The sequence below is a fragment of the Notamacropus eugenii genome, chromosome X (assembly GCF_028372415.1).
Source record: "Notamacropus eugenii isolate mMacEug1 chromosome X, mMacEug1.pri_v2, whole genome shotgun sequence".
Taxonomy (NCBI): Eukaryota; Metazoa; Chordata; class Mammalia; order Diprotodontia; family Macropodidae; genus Notamacropus; species Notamacropus eugenii.
Genome location: NC_092879.1, coordinates 25,048,347 through 25,066,132, shown reverse-complemented (window position 1 = coordinate 25,066,132; position 17,786 = coordinate 25,048,347). Strand labels below are relative to the sequence as shown.

At 37.2% G+C, this 17,786-nt stretch overlaps 1 long non-coding RNA gene across 16 annotated transcripts in view; it reads right to left on the bottom strand.

The window, feature by feature from the left end:
- Positions 1-17,786, bottom strand: part of LOC140515336 (uncharacterized) — a 167,882-nt gene that overhangs the window by 19,496 nt on the left and 130,600 nt on the right. For 8 of the 16 annotated variants that reach the window (XR_011970951.1, XR_011970952.1, XR_011970953.1 and 5 more), the window contains one exon: positions 1-17,786. This exon is cut by the window's left edge and continues 14,118 nt beyond it; it is cut by the window's right edge. The exons of 1 other annotated variant lie outside the window; for it this stretch is intronic. This is a non-coding gene — a long non-coding RNA (uncharacterized lncRNA). 7 more of the 16 variants (XR_011970959.1, XR_011970955.1, XR_011970957.1 and 4 more) reach the window with 7 other exon arrangements.

Genomic DNA, 17,786 nt, shown 5'->3' with positions numbered 1-17,786 from the left:
TTATATTCTCTGGCTCTGATCATCTCTCACTTTTGGTATTCTAAAGTCCTTCCCAAATTTGATATTCTAGGTTGGAGGATGACACTGATTTTAAATTTCCTCCAGATCAGATGTTCTATGTTGGAATACTCATATTCTGGCTTCTTTGTCAACTCCCAATTGTAATATTCAGAGCCTGCACTGCCATCTCAGTCCTGTATGCTGACATAAATTATACTGCAATATGATATATCTCTTACACTAAATATACTTAAATTATTTTTTATCTGATCCTCCTTATAAGTTGGAACTCTGAGCAAAGAAACAAAACTTCTTTCCTGAAATGGTATTGTATGTTCTCAGGACCATCTGTTTTGTTTCCCTGGTTCTGACACCAAGCTTTTAAAGCTACTTCTTGTCCTGACATTCTTTGCCCTATCATTTGCTCTATTTGTCTTCCCAGCTCTGACATTCTCTTCTTCCTGGATTTTCCCAGGCCTGACGTTCCACATGTCTAGATCCCAGTGAATGAAGCATTAGTTCTCTGGCTCTGACCATCTCTTACTTTGTTTGATCTTAAGTCTCTCCAAAATTTGAAATTCTAATTTGGAGGATCCCATCTAGCTCTTGTCCTGTTGATTCTAAACTGCCTCCAAGTCCAGACATCATATTTCTGAACTCATCTCATATTCTGACTTCTATGCCAATGTTCATTTCTGATATTCAAGTCTGGACTGTCAACTCAGCACTGATACTCTCCGTTCTAAGCTCCATCCAGTCTCCAAACTATTCTCTTGAAAGACAACTCTAATTCAGATACTATTCTCTAAGAACCATTTCTGTCATTTTGTTAAATTTGCCTTCTACCTCTTCTCTAGGGTTGTTTTCACTTATTGTTTTACTATATTAAATTACACATATATGTATATATTAGCAATACAATTATTTGAGAGTACAAATTGTTTATTTTTTCAATAAATATTGATCATTCATTAATAATAACAATGATATCTAACATAGTCTTAAGATAGTACATGCAACTATTTTTACCTTTTTAAAAAAAATGGAAGCAGGTTTGGCACAGTATGCTTACCCTTCCTCTTTCTGATTCTGTGAAGTAGAGTATAAGTTTTAATTCAGAAGATCAGCTTTGTGCTGATATAAATTATATTATTAAATGTTTTAGCTTATAAGTATACTTTATCATTGTTGTTTACATTTTCCCATTTAACCTCTGAGCACAGAAACAAAACTTATTGTGTGTCCTAAGGCCTATCTGAGCTCTGATAGTCCATGTCCTAAGAGCCCTTCCAGCCCTGACATTGTGAAGTTTTATGGCCAAAGCTACTACTGAGATTTTAGGCTGCAGGAGCTTTTTTGAACTTTGATTTCTCTTCTTCTACCTGCCCGGCCAGCTCTCACAGTCTCTCCCACATCTGACATACTGTGTGCTCACATCTTGGACTATCAGACAATTTCCCTTCTGTGGCTCTGACCCTGTCTCACTTTTTGAGTTCTGAGGTCACTTCTGGGCTTGACATTTTAGGTTGGAGGGCCCCATTGTTTTTTAATTGTCTCCATGCTCAGACATTCTATGTTGGGCATACCTTCTCAAGTCTCATAATCTGGCTTCTATGTGGACTCCCAATTCTGCTATTCAGAGCCTAGAATGTCTTCCCAGCCCTAAAATCCTCTATTGTAACCTCTATTCATCCTCTAGTGTTCTCTTGGAAGGCACCTCCAAGTGCCTTCCTCAGATATCAGTTTCTGAAGTCCCTCCCATCTTAATTATTTTATGTTCTAAAGCTTGTCCTCTGCTATTCTACAATAATTTTACTTTTCATTTATTTGATTAGTTTTAGTATATTAAATGTGTATTAGTAATACAATTAAGATCACAGATTGGTTCCCTTGGGAATCCTGGGTACTTACCTTTTTTCTTTTCAATAAATTCGGCCCATTCATTAACAATAATTGTAATTTCTACAGCAGCTTTACTCCCTTTAATAGACCCTTTAATGGATTGCATGCTTTTGTTTTGTTAGTTATTTTGTTTTTCATTTCATTGTTTTCTTTTTAATCCAGTGTAGGCACTTTAAATTAAAATATCCCCTTTGGCTATCTGATTTGGGACATGAGCTTTAATTGAGGATCCCCATTGTGCTAATAGATATATTGAAATGTATTGTTTCATACCATTAACATACTTTAAAATGTTTTTTAAATTTGTTTTTTCTTCCTTCATGATGATCTGAATGATCACCAGAGCTGTGATACTGTTGTAAGAGTCAGCTGAGCTCTGACAGTGTTTTTTGTTGTTGTTTTTGGCCAAAGCTAGTCCTGAAACTGTATGTGCTACGAGTTTTTGGAGCTCTGATAGCCCCTTTCTAAATGCCTTCCCAGCTCTGCTAATCCTACTTTCTGAATTCTCCTGAATCCCACCTACTATGTGCTCAGGTTGTACCAAATAAGACATTTCTTTTCTGGCTATTATCTCCCACAGTCTGTGTTTTTAGGTCCCTCACTCCTCTGACATTAAGGGTAGGAGGTCCCCATCCAGTTCAGGCACTCTTGATATTTCCTTGCCTCTAAGCTCATTCTATTCTATTGTACAGGCTTTCTCGGGTATGATATTCTTGCTTCTGAGACTGGCCTGTCATCGCAGTGCAGAAATTATCCACTGTAATCTCTATTAAACCTCCAATACATTCTCTTACAGTGTCTCTCCAAATCAGATAATCTATGTTCTAAAGACTCATTTTTATGTTCAAGTTCCCTCACTGTAGTGATAGTTAAGGTTCCCCCCAACTTTTCACTTATTTATTCAGTTTTAATATATTACATGTCTTAGCAATACAATTATTTAAAATCGCAAATGGTGTTTCTTTTAAAACTGGGCACTTAACACCTTATTAGTTCCAGTTAAACACTCCCCATTCATTACCAATATCAATAGATTATCTGTAGTACTCCTGCCTAAGGCAGTGCATATAATTAAGTTTAGAAAATATTTTGGATTTTCAGTCAGCTAGGGTAATAAAAATATTTTACCTTTCCTTATTGACTGTGTTTCAGGACCTGACTTTGAAACCACAGCATCAGTATTATGCTGCATGTCAAACCTTAAAAATTCTTTATTGTTTTTAACTTTTACCTGTCTCTCCCCATAAATGGAAACTCTTAAGCAGCAGTATTGTGTGTTCTCAAGACCATCTGAGTTATATCAGGGTTCTAAGTTTCCGTAGCTCTGACACTCTGGTGTTTTAAAGCCACTCCTACTCCTTTACATTGTATGTTCTAAGGGCTTTTCTGGCTCTGATATCCTTTTTTCTAAGTTTTCTGACTGTTCTGACATTCTCTTCTCTCTAGCTTCTCCCAGATACAACACTGTATACCTACATCCCAAAATTGTCTGATTCCATCACTTTCTATGATCCAGGTGCCAGGGGCCCTTCTAGCTGAGGCCTTGATTCTAAATTTCCTCCAAGTTCATTAATTTAATAACATTCTATGTTCTATATATCCTGAGTTCTTATATTCTGAATTCCTTGTTAACTACCAGCTTTGTCATTCAGAGCCTGTACTTTATTTTTTTGGTAAATCTGACCATTAATAGTGATACCCACTGCAGTCTTAACTCTTGAAATTACCCCATGTAATTAGTGTACTTTCAATTATTTTTTTAATTGGAGCAAGATTAGGCACTGGATGATCATCTTTACTCATGCAGGACATGAGTTTTAATTCAGGGCATCATCATTGTGATGATATTAAATTATATTGAAATATATATTGTACCATATATCATAAATATGCTTTTATTTTAAATTTTTTCCTGTTTCTCTCCATGACTTGGACTTCGGGGCACATTGAGAAGACCCCTTATTGGCAATGATATTATGTTCTTAGGACCTTCTCAGCTCTGACACTCAATTTTTAAAGATACTTCTGATCTTGAAGTTGTATGTTCTAAAGGCTTTCCTAGTAGCTAATCTAACATTTATATAGTGCCTACTATGTGCTAGGCACTATGCTGAAGTGCTTTACAAACAACTCTGATATTCCCTTTTCTATGGCTTCTCCCAGGACTGACATTCCATGTGCTCCCATCCCATGAAATTAGACAAGTTCCTTTCCAAGCTGAACATCTCAGTTTCTGGGTTCTAAGATCTCTCCTAATTTTACTATTCTAGCTTTCAGAGCACCACTCATATTAGGCATTCTTGACTTTAAGTTTCCTCCAAGTTCAGACATTCTTTGTCCCACTTGCCCTACCAGGACTGAAATTTTATATTCTAAACTCTTTCTAAATTTCAATATATTCTCTCAAAATGCACTTCTATATTAGACATTTTATGTCCTAAAGACTCTCTGAGCTCTGTCATTTTATGTTCAAAGACTCCTCATTCCTGTAGCATTCAAGGGTGATTTTTCTTTCCTTTTTCACTTATTTATTCTATTTTATTACAGCAAATTACATATATCTTAGCAATACAATGATTTAAAATCACAAATGGTGTCCCATTTTTCAAAGTGGGCTTTTTGAAACGCCTTGTTTCAATAAAACAGTCCTTATTCATTACCAATTAAAGCAAGATGAATTGTAGTCTTACCAGAACATTTTTTTTTCGCACGGAGTTAGTTTAACAGGTTTTTGTTTTCAGTCAGCAAAGGGAATGTATTTTTAATTATCCAATTTGTGTTTCAAGAACAGCTTTAATTCAGAGCATCACCATTGTTCTTTTATAAATTATATTGAAATGTGTTGCATCTCATATTAAAAATAGCTTTAGTCATTGTTTTTGACATTCATAGCTTAGAACCCTGAGCACATAAGTAAAATTCTTTGCCTGTGATGATGTTGTGTGTTCTCAGAATCAACTCAAGTCTAATAATCTATGTTCTATGAGCCCTCTCAGCTCTGACTGGCTGATATGGCCAAAACTAGTTCTGAAATTGTATGTTTTAGGGGCTTTCCTAGCCAGGTATCCCTTGTTATTAATGCCAGCTCTGACACTCTCTTTTCTGTGCCTTCTCTCAGGCCTTACATTTGGTATCCAGTTGGACAATTTTTGTTCTCTGGCTCTGATCATCTCTCACGTTTTTTGCTCTAAAGTCCTTCCCAGGTTTGATATCCCAGGTTCCAGGGTCCAATCCAGCTCAGGGACTTTTGATTCTAACTTGGCTTCAAGTTCATTCATTTTATGATAATCAACGTTTGACATATTTTTCAAGACCTGGTACTGTCTTTTGTGTTTTGACATTTAGAGCCCACAGTGTGAAATACCCTGTTCTAGTCTAACCTCCAATATATGTTCTTGAAATGTGCCTCCGAGTAAAAAATTGGGTTCTATAAACCTTCCCAGCCCTGTGATTTTATTTTCAAAGACCCTCCCTCCTCAGATAATCTAGGGTCTTTTTTCTTTTTCACTTATTTATCCAATTATATGTGTCTTAGCAATATAGTTCTTTAAAATCATAATTGTTTCTCTTTTCAATATTGTGTACTTACCTTATTTTTATACAGCCCTTCCATTAACAATAACAGTAATATTTACAGCAACCTTTAGCCTTCAAGAAACTGCATGAAATTACTTTTTGTTTTTGTTTTTTTCCTTTGTTGTCTTTTGGAGTCAGATTAGGCACCATATGGTCACCTTTCCACTTTGGTTTTGTGATTCAGTATGTGAATTCTAATTCAGAGCATCATTCATGAAACATATATTGCCTCTTGCACCCTAAATATGATTTTAAAATATACCTATCCCTCCCTAGGAGCACATAAACTATTTGCCAGTAATGATGGTGTATATTCTCAGCACCATGCCAGCTCTGACAATATCTGCTTTTAGGGCCACACCTAGTCCTGACATTGTATGTTGGAAGGATTTCCTGCCTCTGATATCCCTTGTTTAATCTTCCCTGAGGGCGAAGCTATTCTCTTCTCTCTGGTTTCTCCCATGTATGACCTTCTACATGCTAAGATCCCACTGAATTGAACTGGTGTTCTCAAGCCCTGGCCTCTTCTCACTTTCTGTGTTTTAAGGTCCTTCTCATTCTTGATATTCTAGCTCCCAGGATGCCATGCAGCTCAGGTGTTTTTGATTCTAAATTGCCTTCATGCTGATATTTTATCTTCTACATGTCCTCACAAGTCTGATATTTTCTGACTTCTATGTCAATGTCCAGTTTTGACATTCAGAGCCAGAATTGCCTTCCCAGGGCGGAAAGCCTCTATTCTTAGCTCAAGTCAACATTGGCCAAGTCAGACATTCTATTTTGTAAAGATCTTCCCAGCCCTGTCATTTTATGTTCAAAATTCCCTCCCTTCTGTTTTTTGCTTTTTATTATATTAAATTACATCTAGGTGTCAGCATAATGATTTAAAATAAGAAAATTGTATTCCTTTAGAATTGTTAACTTTTTTCAATAAATACTCCATGTTCATTAAAAATAATAGTGGCATCTACAGGGCCCTTGCCCCTTCAAAATACTGCATGAAATTACTTTTTTGGTCTCTTCTTTTCTTTTCCTTACATTGCTTTATTTTAGATACTGCTAACCTTTCCTCCCTGGCTGGGTTTGGAACCATGAATTTTCATTTTGAGCATCACTACTGTGCTGATATAAATTACAGCTTTCTTAGCTCTAGCCTCCCTTGCTCTGTGTGCCTCCCAGCTCTCACGTATTCTATGGTTAGTCTCAGGTTTGATATTCTGTGTGCTGCGGTCCTACTGACTCAAACAATTTGTGTTCTCAGCCTCAGTCCAACTGCCATTTTGTCTTCTAAATTCCCTTCTACCTCTTGTGTTCCAAGTTCTAAGGCCTCGTTCAGCTTTGAGATTCTTGATTCCAGATTTCCTGCAAGCTCAGATATGTTATGTTCTGTGTGACCTCCCAGGTCTCAAATTCTGGCTTCTATGTCAACTCCTAGTTCTGATATTCAGGCCTGGATGTGCTCCCTCAGTGCTGAAATTCTCTTTTCTAAACTCTAGCCAACCTCCAATATATTTTCTTGAAAACTACCACCAAGACTAGACAGTCTATGACTATATTATGTTCTAAGGCTGCTCCTTCCTCTCACAATATAGGATTTTTTTCATTGTTTATTTGTTACATTATGTTACATATGTCTTGGCAAAATAATGATTTAAAATCACAAATGGTGTCCTTTTGAATCCTGTGTACTTACCTTATGTTTTCTGACAATAGTCTCCATTCATTAACAATAAAATAGTAATATCAACAGCAATTTTACCCCATCAAGTCACTGTATGGAATTACTTTTTTGTTGATTTTTTTTTTTACTTCACTTTTTGGATATTTTTTAAGCCTCATCAGGCCCAGTGTATTCACCTCAGCTCTTTGTCTGTGGGGTTCAGGACTTGAGTTATAATTTCCAGTATCACCATTGTGCTGAGGTAAGTTACACTGAAATATATGTTCTATTTAATTCTATAAATATACTTTGCTATTTATTATTTCCTTTAATTTACCTTTCACACCAAACACCTTGCCCACTGAGCATTTAACAAATTTAACAATTTAACAAGGAATTTAACAAAGCAAATTCCTTCCATTTTGATATTCAGTCTAAGGCCGTTACCAGCCCTGACAATCTCTTCTCTACAGCTTCTCCCAGGCACCAGTTTCTTGACTAACATGCCACTGACTTGCATAATGTGTGTTCTCAGGTTCAGATCATCTCCTACTTTCTGGGATATAAGGTCCCTCCAACCTCTGATATTCCAGGCTCTAGGACCCCATCAGGTTCAGGCACTATTGTTTCTAAATCTCCTCCACACTGGGCCATTCTATGTTCTAAGTGACGTCCCTGGTCTGATATTGGCTTCTATGTTTGTCAACTTCAATTTCTGTCACATAGAACCCTGAATGCTTTTCAAGCTCTCTGCCAGTCCCTATATTTCATTTTGAGAGGCATATTTCAGTCCGGATAATCTATGGTCTAAGGGCCCTCAAAGCTCTGGAATGATGATATAAGGCCACATGCTTGTATGAGAGTCTAAGGTGTTTTTTTCTTCTCATTTTCATTTTCTTTTATTTTACAATACAGCATATCTCTTATCAATATAATGATTTAAAAGCAAAAATTGGGTCCCTTTTTAAATACTCTGTACTTAACACCTACCTTATTTGTTTCAAAAATATTCCTCATTCATTACCAATAATATAAATGTGAATAGCAGTCCTACCGGAACAAGACAGATCATGGAGTTAATTTTTTTTTAAACCAGATAAAGTACTATATTTTACCTTTCCTTTTTGGGTATGTAGTTCAGGATAAGTCTTAATTAAGAACAACATTGCTGGGCTTATGTAAATGACTGTAACGATGTGTTTTCAGGTTCTAGCCATCTCTCACTTTCTGTATCTGAGGTTCCCTTTCCACCTCTGAAATTCCAGCTTCCTGGGCCCCCATCCAGCTCAAGCATGTCTGATTCTGAACTGCCTCTACACTCACACAGGTCTTGCTCTGTATCCCTTTCTACATCTGATGTCCTGGCTTGTGTCAACACCCAGTTCTGACATTCAGACCCAGACTACCTTCCCAAGTTCTAGCCAATGTCTTATCCTGAAAGGCAGGTCCTAGCTCAGCTATTCTGGCTTCCCTGAGTTCATGCTTCATCTGCCAGTCTGGGGGTTTTAATCTTATCACTTACTTACTAAGTTTTATTATATTCCATATCTGTCTTAGAAATACAATGATTTAAAATCTCAAATGATGTTTCTTTAAAATCCTGTGTACTTACCTTATTTTTTCAATAAATATTCCACATTTTTAACAATAACAGCAATATCAACAGCAGTCTTACCCCATCATGGCAATGAATGTAATTACTTTTTTTTTTCATTTTTTTTCATTTTTTTTTTTGAACCAGATTAGGCACTGTATGTTCAACTTTCTTCTTTGGCTGTGTGGTTCAGGACCTGAGTTTTAATTCAGAGTATCACAATTGTGCTGATAGAAATGATATTGAAATATATGTTGCATCTCATACCATAAATATACTTCGTATTTTTAAAAATTAATTTACCTATCCCTCCCAATACCTATGTTATAGGGTAAATTAAAAAAACACACACACACACACAACAACTCTCCTTCCCACATGACATTATGTGTTCTAAGACCTTTTTCGTGCCTCAAAATCTCTTTTCTATGAGCTCTGCAATTCTGTGGTTTTAAGGAAGTTCCTAGTACTGACACTGTATATGAGAATGGCTCTCCTGGCTCTCAGATTCTCTTCTAAAGAAGGGCCTTGCTAGCCTGAAATTTCTGCCTCTATGACATCGTGACTATTCTCAGCTCTGGCATTGGGTTTGCTAAGATCCTGATAACTTGGACAATTTGTGTCTGCAGGTTCTGACCATCTCCCACTTTCTATGGTCTAAGGCAGTGGTTCCAAACTCAATAGGAATGAGGGCCACTAGTTCATACATAAGGATTCCTAAGAGCCACATACTGACTTGATTTTAAATGCAATGTTATCCATGTTTTACTGTATTTTTATTGATTTTGTTAAGTAGTTCCCAATTCCATTTTAATCTGGTTAGGGAAGCACTGGGGAATGGTGGGCATGCCCAGTGTTTGACATCATTGGCCTAAAGGACCTACCAGCTCAGATATTCTAGGTTCCAGGGTCTCATGTAGTTAAGGCATCCTTGATTCTATATTTCCTCCAACTTCTGAAATTCTGTGTTCTAAGTACCCTGTCAGGTCTGATACTCTGGCTTCTATGTCCACTCTCAGCTCTGAAATTCTCCATTCTAAGCTCTCTGGTCTCACAAACCCAGGCACTCTAAGGTCCCTCCCTTCCAGGTCTGGAATTCTATGTTCCATGGCCACAATTGGCTATGATATTTCAGGATTTCTTTTCCTTTTCTATTATCTACTTATTTTTATTTTATTACATTGTACATGAGTCTTGTCAACATAACGATTTAAAACAGAAAATGTGCCTTTTAAATCCTACGCACCTTGTTTCAATAAACACTCCCCATTCATTACCGATTATAGGATTAACAAAATAGTAGTCAGACAAGATTAAGACAGTACATTGGAATTACTATTTCTGTCAAGGCTTTTTCAATGTTTTTTTTGCCTAAGTAAGATAAGAATGTCTTTTGCCCTTTCCCCTTTGACAATGTGATTGAGGACCAGGATTTTAATTTGGAGCATCATCACTTGCTGATATAAATCATACTGAAATACATATGCTGTATCTCATAACATAAACTTTATCATTGTCTAAATTTACCTTCCCCATCCTATAGCTCAGACCCCTGAGTACATCAACAAAACTCCTTCCCAAGGGGATGCTCCTGTGTGTACTCAGGACCATTTCAAATTTGCCAATTTCTGTTCTAAGAGCCTTCCAAGCCTTGCCCTTCCATGACTGTGACATTAAGGCCACTCCTAGCTCTGATATTCTGTCTTCTAATGGCCTTCCTGAGTCTGGTGTGCCTTGTTCTACGTACCCTGCTGGCTCTGACCTCTTCTCTCCAGCTCCTCCCAAACCTGACATCTGTGTACTTCACTCCCGCAGAATCAGACTGTCTTGTTCCCAGATTGCCATCCAGCTCAGGCCTTCTTGATTCTAAGTCTCCTCTGAGCTCATTCATTCTATGTTCTACATTATCTTCCAGGACTGATGTTCTGGCTTTCCCAGCAACAACCCATTCTGACATTTAGGCTGGGCCACCACTCCAGTTGTATGTTCAAAACTTTCTCCCACCTCCAGTTTATATTCTTCAAAGGCACACCCATTGCCAGACATTCTATGTGTTCAAGGACCTCTTTCTGATCATGTTTTGGGGGCATTTTTATTTCTAACTTATTTGCTAAGTTTTATTTTACTACAGTATATGTATCTTAACAATATAATAATTTAAAATTCCAAATGATGTTGCTTTCGAATCTTGCATACTTACCTTATTTTTTCCAATAAATATTCTCCGTTCACTGGCAATAGGAATGCTGATAGCCTAACCAGAGCAAGGTAGTGCATAAATTATTTTTTCAGGGCTGTTTGGTGGGGGTAGGAGTGGGGGGAAGGGCTGTTAAAGGCATTGTATTGTCACCTGTCCTCTTTGAATAAGTACAGCAGGACCTGAGTTTTATTTCAGTCACCACTGTGCTGCTAGAAATCATACTAAAATAAATAAATGTGTATCTCATATGATAAAGAGCATTTTTGTTATTCTGTAAATTTACCTGTGACCCCTAATATCTTGGACTCCTGAGAACATCAACAAAACTCCTTCCCAGGGATAATACTGTGTGTTCTCAGGCCCATTTCCAATCCGCTAATCTGTGCTCTAAGAGCCCCTCCTCTCAGCTCAGCTACCCACTCCACTTGGCGACTCGGTATGGTAAAGTATCTCCTGGCTCTGATATCCCAGAGAACCACCCTACCTACTCTAACATTCTCTTCCCTCTGGCTATTCCCAGGCCTGCCATAGGCTCAGGTTCTACTGAGTCAGATAATTTGGGTTCTAAACTCCCTCCCCCCTTCCATATTGCAGATTGGAGGCCCATTCTAGGTCAGGCAATTCAATTTAAAATGGCCTCCAAGCTGAGATAGTCTCAGTGCCCTCCCAGATTGGATATTCTGGCATCTATTTAAACCTCCAACATTCAGAGGCATGACTACTATCCCAGTGATGAAATTCTCTAAGCCCTGTCCATCTGCCAATATGCTCTCTTGAAAGGTCAGACATTCCAAGTTCTAAAGAACCTCCCAGCCCTGACATTTGGGGTTCTAAGTCTCCTCCCTTTTTTGACAGTCAAGGGTTCCCCCCTTTTCATTTATTGATTTTATAAATTTAGATACAAGTCTTAAAAATAAAGTTATTTAAAATCCCAAATATTGTCCCACTTAAATCCTGTGAACTTACCTTATTTTTTTTTCAATAAATACTCCCCATTCATTAAGAATAATAGGAAGAGCGACAGCTGTCTTACCCTTCAAGGCACTGCATGGGATTACTTTTTTGTCAGGTTTTTTTCTTTTCTTTTTTTTTTTAGGGGGGGAGCCAGATTAGGCACAGTATGTTCACGTTTCCTCTTTGTGTGGTTCACGACCTGAGTTTTAATTCAGAGCATCACTATTGTGCTGATATAAATTATATTCAAATAAATGTTGCATCTCATGCCATAAAGATACTTCATCACTTAAAAAATTGACCTGTCCCTCCTAATGTCTTGACCACTGAGCATCTTGAAAAAAACAAAACCATGAAAATCTCCTTCCCATCACTAATAACGGCTGTTTTAAGGACCAGCCCCCATAAATTATCTAATCCATGTCCTAAGAGCCCTCCCAGCTTAGACACTGTAGTTTTAAGGATGATCCTCTTCCTGACATTGTGTCCTTAAGGCTTTCCTATATTCTAAAGCTTAATCCAGCACTGACATTTAATGTTCTAAGGCCCTCATCCTCCTCTGATATTCAAAGTTTTTTTCTTTTCATTTAGTTATTTGGTTTTATTATATTACTTATGGTCTTAATGGTAGAATGACTGAAAATCACAAATGGTATGTACCTTTAAACCCTTTTATATCCTGTGTACTTACCTTATTTTTTCAATAAATACTATTTATTCATTTGCAATGATAGTAATAATCATAGCAATCTTTCCCCATTTTTGCATGGAATTACTTTCTTTTTTTTTCTTTTCTTTCCTATATTTTTTTGGAGGGGGAGTCAGAATAGGCTCTGTATGTCTACTTTTCCTCTTTGAGTGGTTCAGGATCTAAGTTTTCATTCAGGACATCACCATTTTTCTAACATAAATTATACTGAACTGTATATTGCATCTTAAACCATAAATCATTTTAAATTTTACCTCTCTCTCATAACACCTTGGTCACTGAGAACATTTAATAAACCAAACTGTACTTCCTTTCCAGATATGATATTGTGTCTCCTAACGCTCTTCCCAGCTCTGTCATTTTGTGGTTTTAAGGTCATTGCTGGTTCTGACATTCTGTGTTCAAGAGCTTTCCTGCCTCTGAGATTACTTGTTCTAAGGATCCAAGCACCTCTGACATTTTCTTCTCTACAGCTACTCGCTAAGCCTGATATTCTGCGTGCTAAGGTCATGATGAACAGAACAGCTTGTATTCTCAGGTTTGCCCATGTTTTGCTGTCTGTGTTTCATGGTTCCCCTCACATGTGATACCTGAGCTCGGGGGCCCCAAAGAGCACAGGCATTCTTGATTTGAAAGTTGCAATGAGCTTGGATATTGTACAAAACCTTCCAGGACTGATAAAATGTTTTCCATACCCATTAAAAGTCCAGACATGCAGAGCCAAGACTGTTCTCCAAACTCTAATATTCTCTATTCCAACTTCTCTAAATCAATCTCCCTTGAAAGGAACATCCAAGCTAAGACATTTTATGTATTAAGTATTCTCTCAACCCTAACATTTTAAGTTCTAAGGCTCATTCCTCTTATAACATGCCAGGGTTTTAAATTTACTTATTTATTTTTCCCTTATTATACTGCATATGGGTCTTAGAAAAAAAACAAACAACAATAGCACAAATGGTCTCCCTTTAAAACATACTGCACTTAATACCGTCTAGCAGTCAATCAATACTCTTCATCTCTCAGTAATAATAATAATATCACTAGCAGTCTTACCTGATCAGGGAACTATGAGAAACCATATGTCTTGTCAAGAATTTTTTTTATTTCTGGAGCCACATATGAGACTGGATTTTAAATTTATACCTTTAAGCTCTGTGGTCCAGAACCTGAGTTTTAATTCAGATCATCAACACTGTCTGATATAAATTATATGGAAATAAATGTTTCATGCCTTGGCCAACTGATCACTAAAAAAAAAAAAAACAAATCTCAAGGATGACATCGAGGTGTAAGGCACCACCCAGCTCTGAAAATCTACTATGACCTTTCAGCCCCTCAGCTCTGACATTTGGTTTTTTAAGTCTCCTCTTAAGTCAGATATTCAGTATTCCACATGCTCTCCTGCTCTGCCATCCCTTGCTTCAGATGCCATCTCAGCTCTCACATTCTTTTCTCTATGGCCACTTCCAATGTATTATGGTCCTACTGGCTCAGACCCTTTGTATTCTCAGGCTTAAGCCATCTCCCATTTTCTGTCTTCTAAAGTCTCTTCATAAACCTCTCATGTTTCAGGCTCTAAGGCCCCATCTAGATCTGACAGTATGGATTCCCAATTTCCTCTAAGCTCAGATATTCTATGTATCACATACTCTCCTAGGTCTGATATTGACTTCAGTGTCTACTCCCAGTTGTGACATTCAAGGTATAGACTGCCTTCCTTGTTCTGAAATTCTCTAGTGTATCTTGTCTCTCACCTCCAATAATCTTCCTTGAAAAGTACCAGACTTTCTCTGTGCTAAGGCCCCTCTCAGCTTTGACAGTCTTTGTTCTGAGACCCATTCCAGCTCTGTCATACTATTCTAAACTCTGACATTCCCTGTTCTATTGGCCCTTCCCATCCTGACACTATCTGCTCTAAGATTACATCCTCCTATGAGTTTTGTTTTTCTCTGATTACGCTACACGTGCTACTATGAAGACAATAAGTGACAATACAAATGGTTTCTTTTTGAAATAGACTGAACTTAATACCTTATAGTTGTCAATAAATACTCTCCATCTATTATCAATAGCAGTAATCTCAATATTGGTCTTAAATGATCAAGGAATCACTGGTTATTTTGGAAGCTGTTTTTAGTTTTTTAAGTTTCATAAGGGAATAAGCATTTATATGGTGCCTACTATGTGCCAGGCACTAACACTTTTATAAATATCTCATTTGATCCTCAAAACAATTCTTTGAGAAAGGTGCTATTATTATCCTCATATTACAACTGAGGAAGTTGAGTCAAAATGAGGTTAAGTGAGTTGCCAAGGGTCACAGAAATAGTAAAGTGTCTGAGGCCAAATTGGAACTCAGGTCTTCCTGATTCCTTAATTTAGATCATAACCACTATCCTAACATAAATTATATAGAAATAAATATTCCATTTCAAACCACAAATATCTATTGTCACTGAGTTTTCAATTAAACTGTCCCTCTCCATGTCATAGTCCACTGAGTACATAAAAACCCCATCTTCTTAGTAATGACACTAAGAATTCTAAGACTCTTCTCGGCTCTGAAGATCTGGATTCTATGCCCCTGCCTCAGCTCCAATATTCTGTTGTTGGTTTTTAAGACATCTCCCAGGTCAGACACTGTGGGTTCTATGGCTGCTCTCAGGCCTGAAATCCTGTGTGCTAAGATTTCACTGTTTCTGTTCCCAAGTTCTCACTGTCTCCTACTTTCTGTGCTCTAAGGTACCTCCCACGTCTGATATTACAGGTTGCAGAGCCCTGTTCAGCATAGGCATTTTTCATTGTCAATTTCTTGCCAGCTCAATGCTGTGTACCACATACACTGCCAGGTCTCATTTTCTGGCTTTGTTCTCAGTTCTGCTCAGCCAGCTCTAGTACTCTGTATTCTAAACTCTCCTCTAGCTACACCATTTTTCTTTCAATAACACTTCAAGGTCAAGACTAATAACTGATAAGTTTATGGTCAAAGGCAACACCCTATCCTAAAATTCTAGAATTTTCTTTTCACTTGTGCATTTAATTTTATCTTATTAAACTGATTATGCCTCAGTAATACAATGACTTAAAAAGAGAGGGGAAAGGGAAAGGAATAATCATATATATGGTGCCTACTACATGCCAGGCCCTGTGCAAGTGCATTAAATATATTATTTTTACTGTCACAACAACCCTATGATGTAAGTGTTGTTGTCATTGGCAGTTTACAATTGAGGAAACTGAGATTAACTAAGAGATTAATTAATTCAGTGTATGGTCAAGTATATTAGACAGTCACCACTCTCCTGACATAAATAATATGGAAACACATTTTCCATTTCAAACCACAAATATCTTTTGTTACTGAGTTTTCTATTAGACTATCCCTCTCCATACCTTGGACCACTGAATACATTACAAAAACCTATCTTCTCTACAATAATGTTGAGTTCTAAGGTACCTCCCAGCTCTGGTCCACAATATTTGAAGTACAGCCAAATAAGATTAAAATGTAAATGTGGAAATTTGAAAATATGTAAAAATGGAAATATTTAAAAAAATAAATAAAATACAATAAAACATATATAACATTACTTTTTAAAATTAAGTCAATATGCAGCCCCCAGGGATCCTTATGTACAGTTTTATGGCTCCTATTAATATGCGAGTTTGACATCACTGGTCTAAGGTAGCACCTGATCTAAAATTCTACATTTTTTCTTTTCATTTTTGTATTTCTTTTTGTCTCAGGGAACTTTATATGTTTCTGCAAGACACTGATTTCAAAGAAGAAATATTGTATCTTTTAAATATAACTGTGGTGTTCATGTTCAAAGAGGACCAAAACGACATCATTGTGTCAGGTGTCAATGTACAGCATGTCTGGTTGTGGCTGATCAGACTAATACGAGCTTGGAAGGCTCTACAACAGGTTGGGCACAAACAGTCTGTGCATATTTAGGAGGGAGATGTCTCCAAATTGGTGCATCTTACATTTCTTTTGAATTACCACAATTCTGTTTTGCTCATACTCTACCTCTAGCAGTATTATCATTTCAAGGAATCAAAAAATTTTTTTTCTAATTTTTGAAACAGATAAGACCCTGTACCTTAACCATTGAATCTTCCTGATATGAGTGGGGAACTGGGTTGTAATTCACAACATCACTGTTATGTTAATCTAAATCATACTCTCCCACAATTCTTACCATAAATAAACTATATTATTGCTTTTAATTACCCTTTTGTTCCCCATGTACTGTCCACTGCGCACATAAAAATGAAATCCTTCTCCACTGTGATCCTGTATTCAAAGGCCCATGCCAACTCTCAGTTTGAATATTATATGGTTTTCAGGTCACCCCCCTCCCCCAAAGTTGACATTCAGCATTCTATGCGATCTCTTAGCTCTGCTAGCCTTTTTAGTACCCTCCCAGGTCTGACATTCTCTTCTCTGTGGCTATTCGCAGATTTCCTAGTCTGTGTGCTAAGGTGCCAATGGCTCAGATTATTTTTACTCTCTGGCTCTGTCCATCTCCCACTTTCTGTCTTCTAGTGTCCCTTCTCCCTCTGATATACCAGGGTCTAGGGCATTCTGGATTCTCAATTTCCTCCAAGCTCAGACACCCTCTGTATTCCATACCATCCAAGGTCTTATATTCTGCCTTCAATGTCTATTCCCAGTTTGGAAATTCAAGGCCCAGACTGACTTCTTTGTTGTAAAATTCACAATCTTCTCTCCCACTTCCAATATTTTCCCGTGAAAGGTACTTTCTGACATTCTATATTTGAAGGATTCTAACAGCTCTGAATACTATATTCTAAGACTCTGCCCTGCTTTAAAATCTTTGTTCTTTTTTTATCTATTTATTTATTTTTATCTAATTACACTGCTAATGTATCCTAGAAATGATGATTTAATAGCATCAATGTTGTTGCTTTTAAATACACTGTCCTTTACACCTTCTTTTAGTCAAGAAATACTCCCTATTTTTTATCAGTAGCAGTCCTAAGCATTCAGGAAACAGATCAAATCAAACTGATTCCCCTTTGTTTGTTTGTTTGCTTTCATCTGTTTTGTTATACAGTTCTGCCCTTCCAACTCAAATATTCTAATACTCTAAGCTCTTCTCTTCCTCAAACTTTCTCCTTTAAATGGCACTGCCTAACCAAGACTTTCTATGTGCTTAGA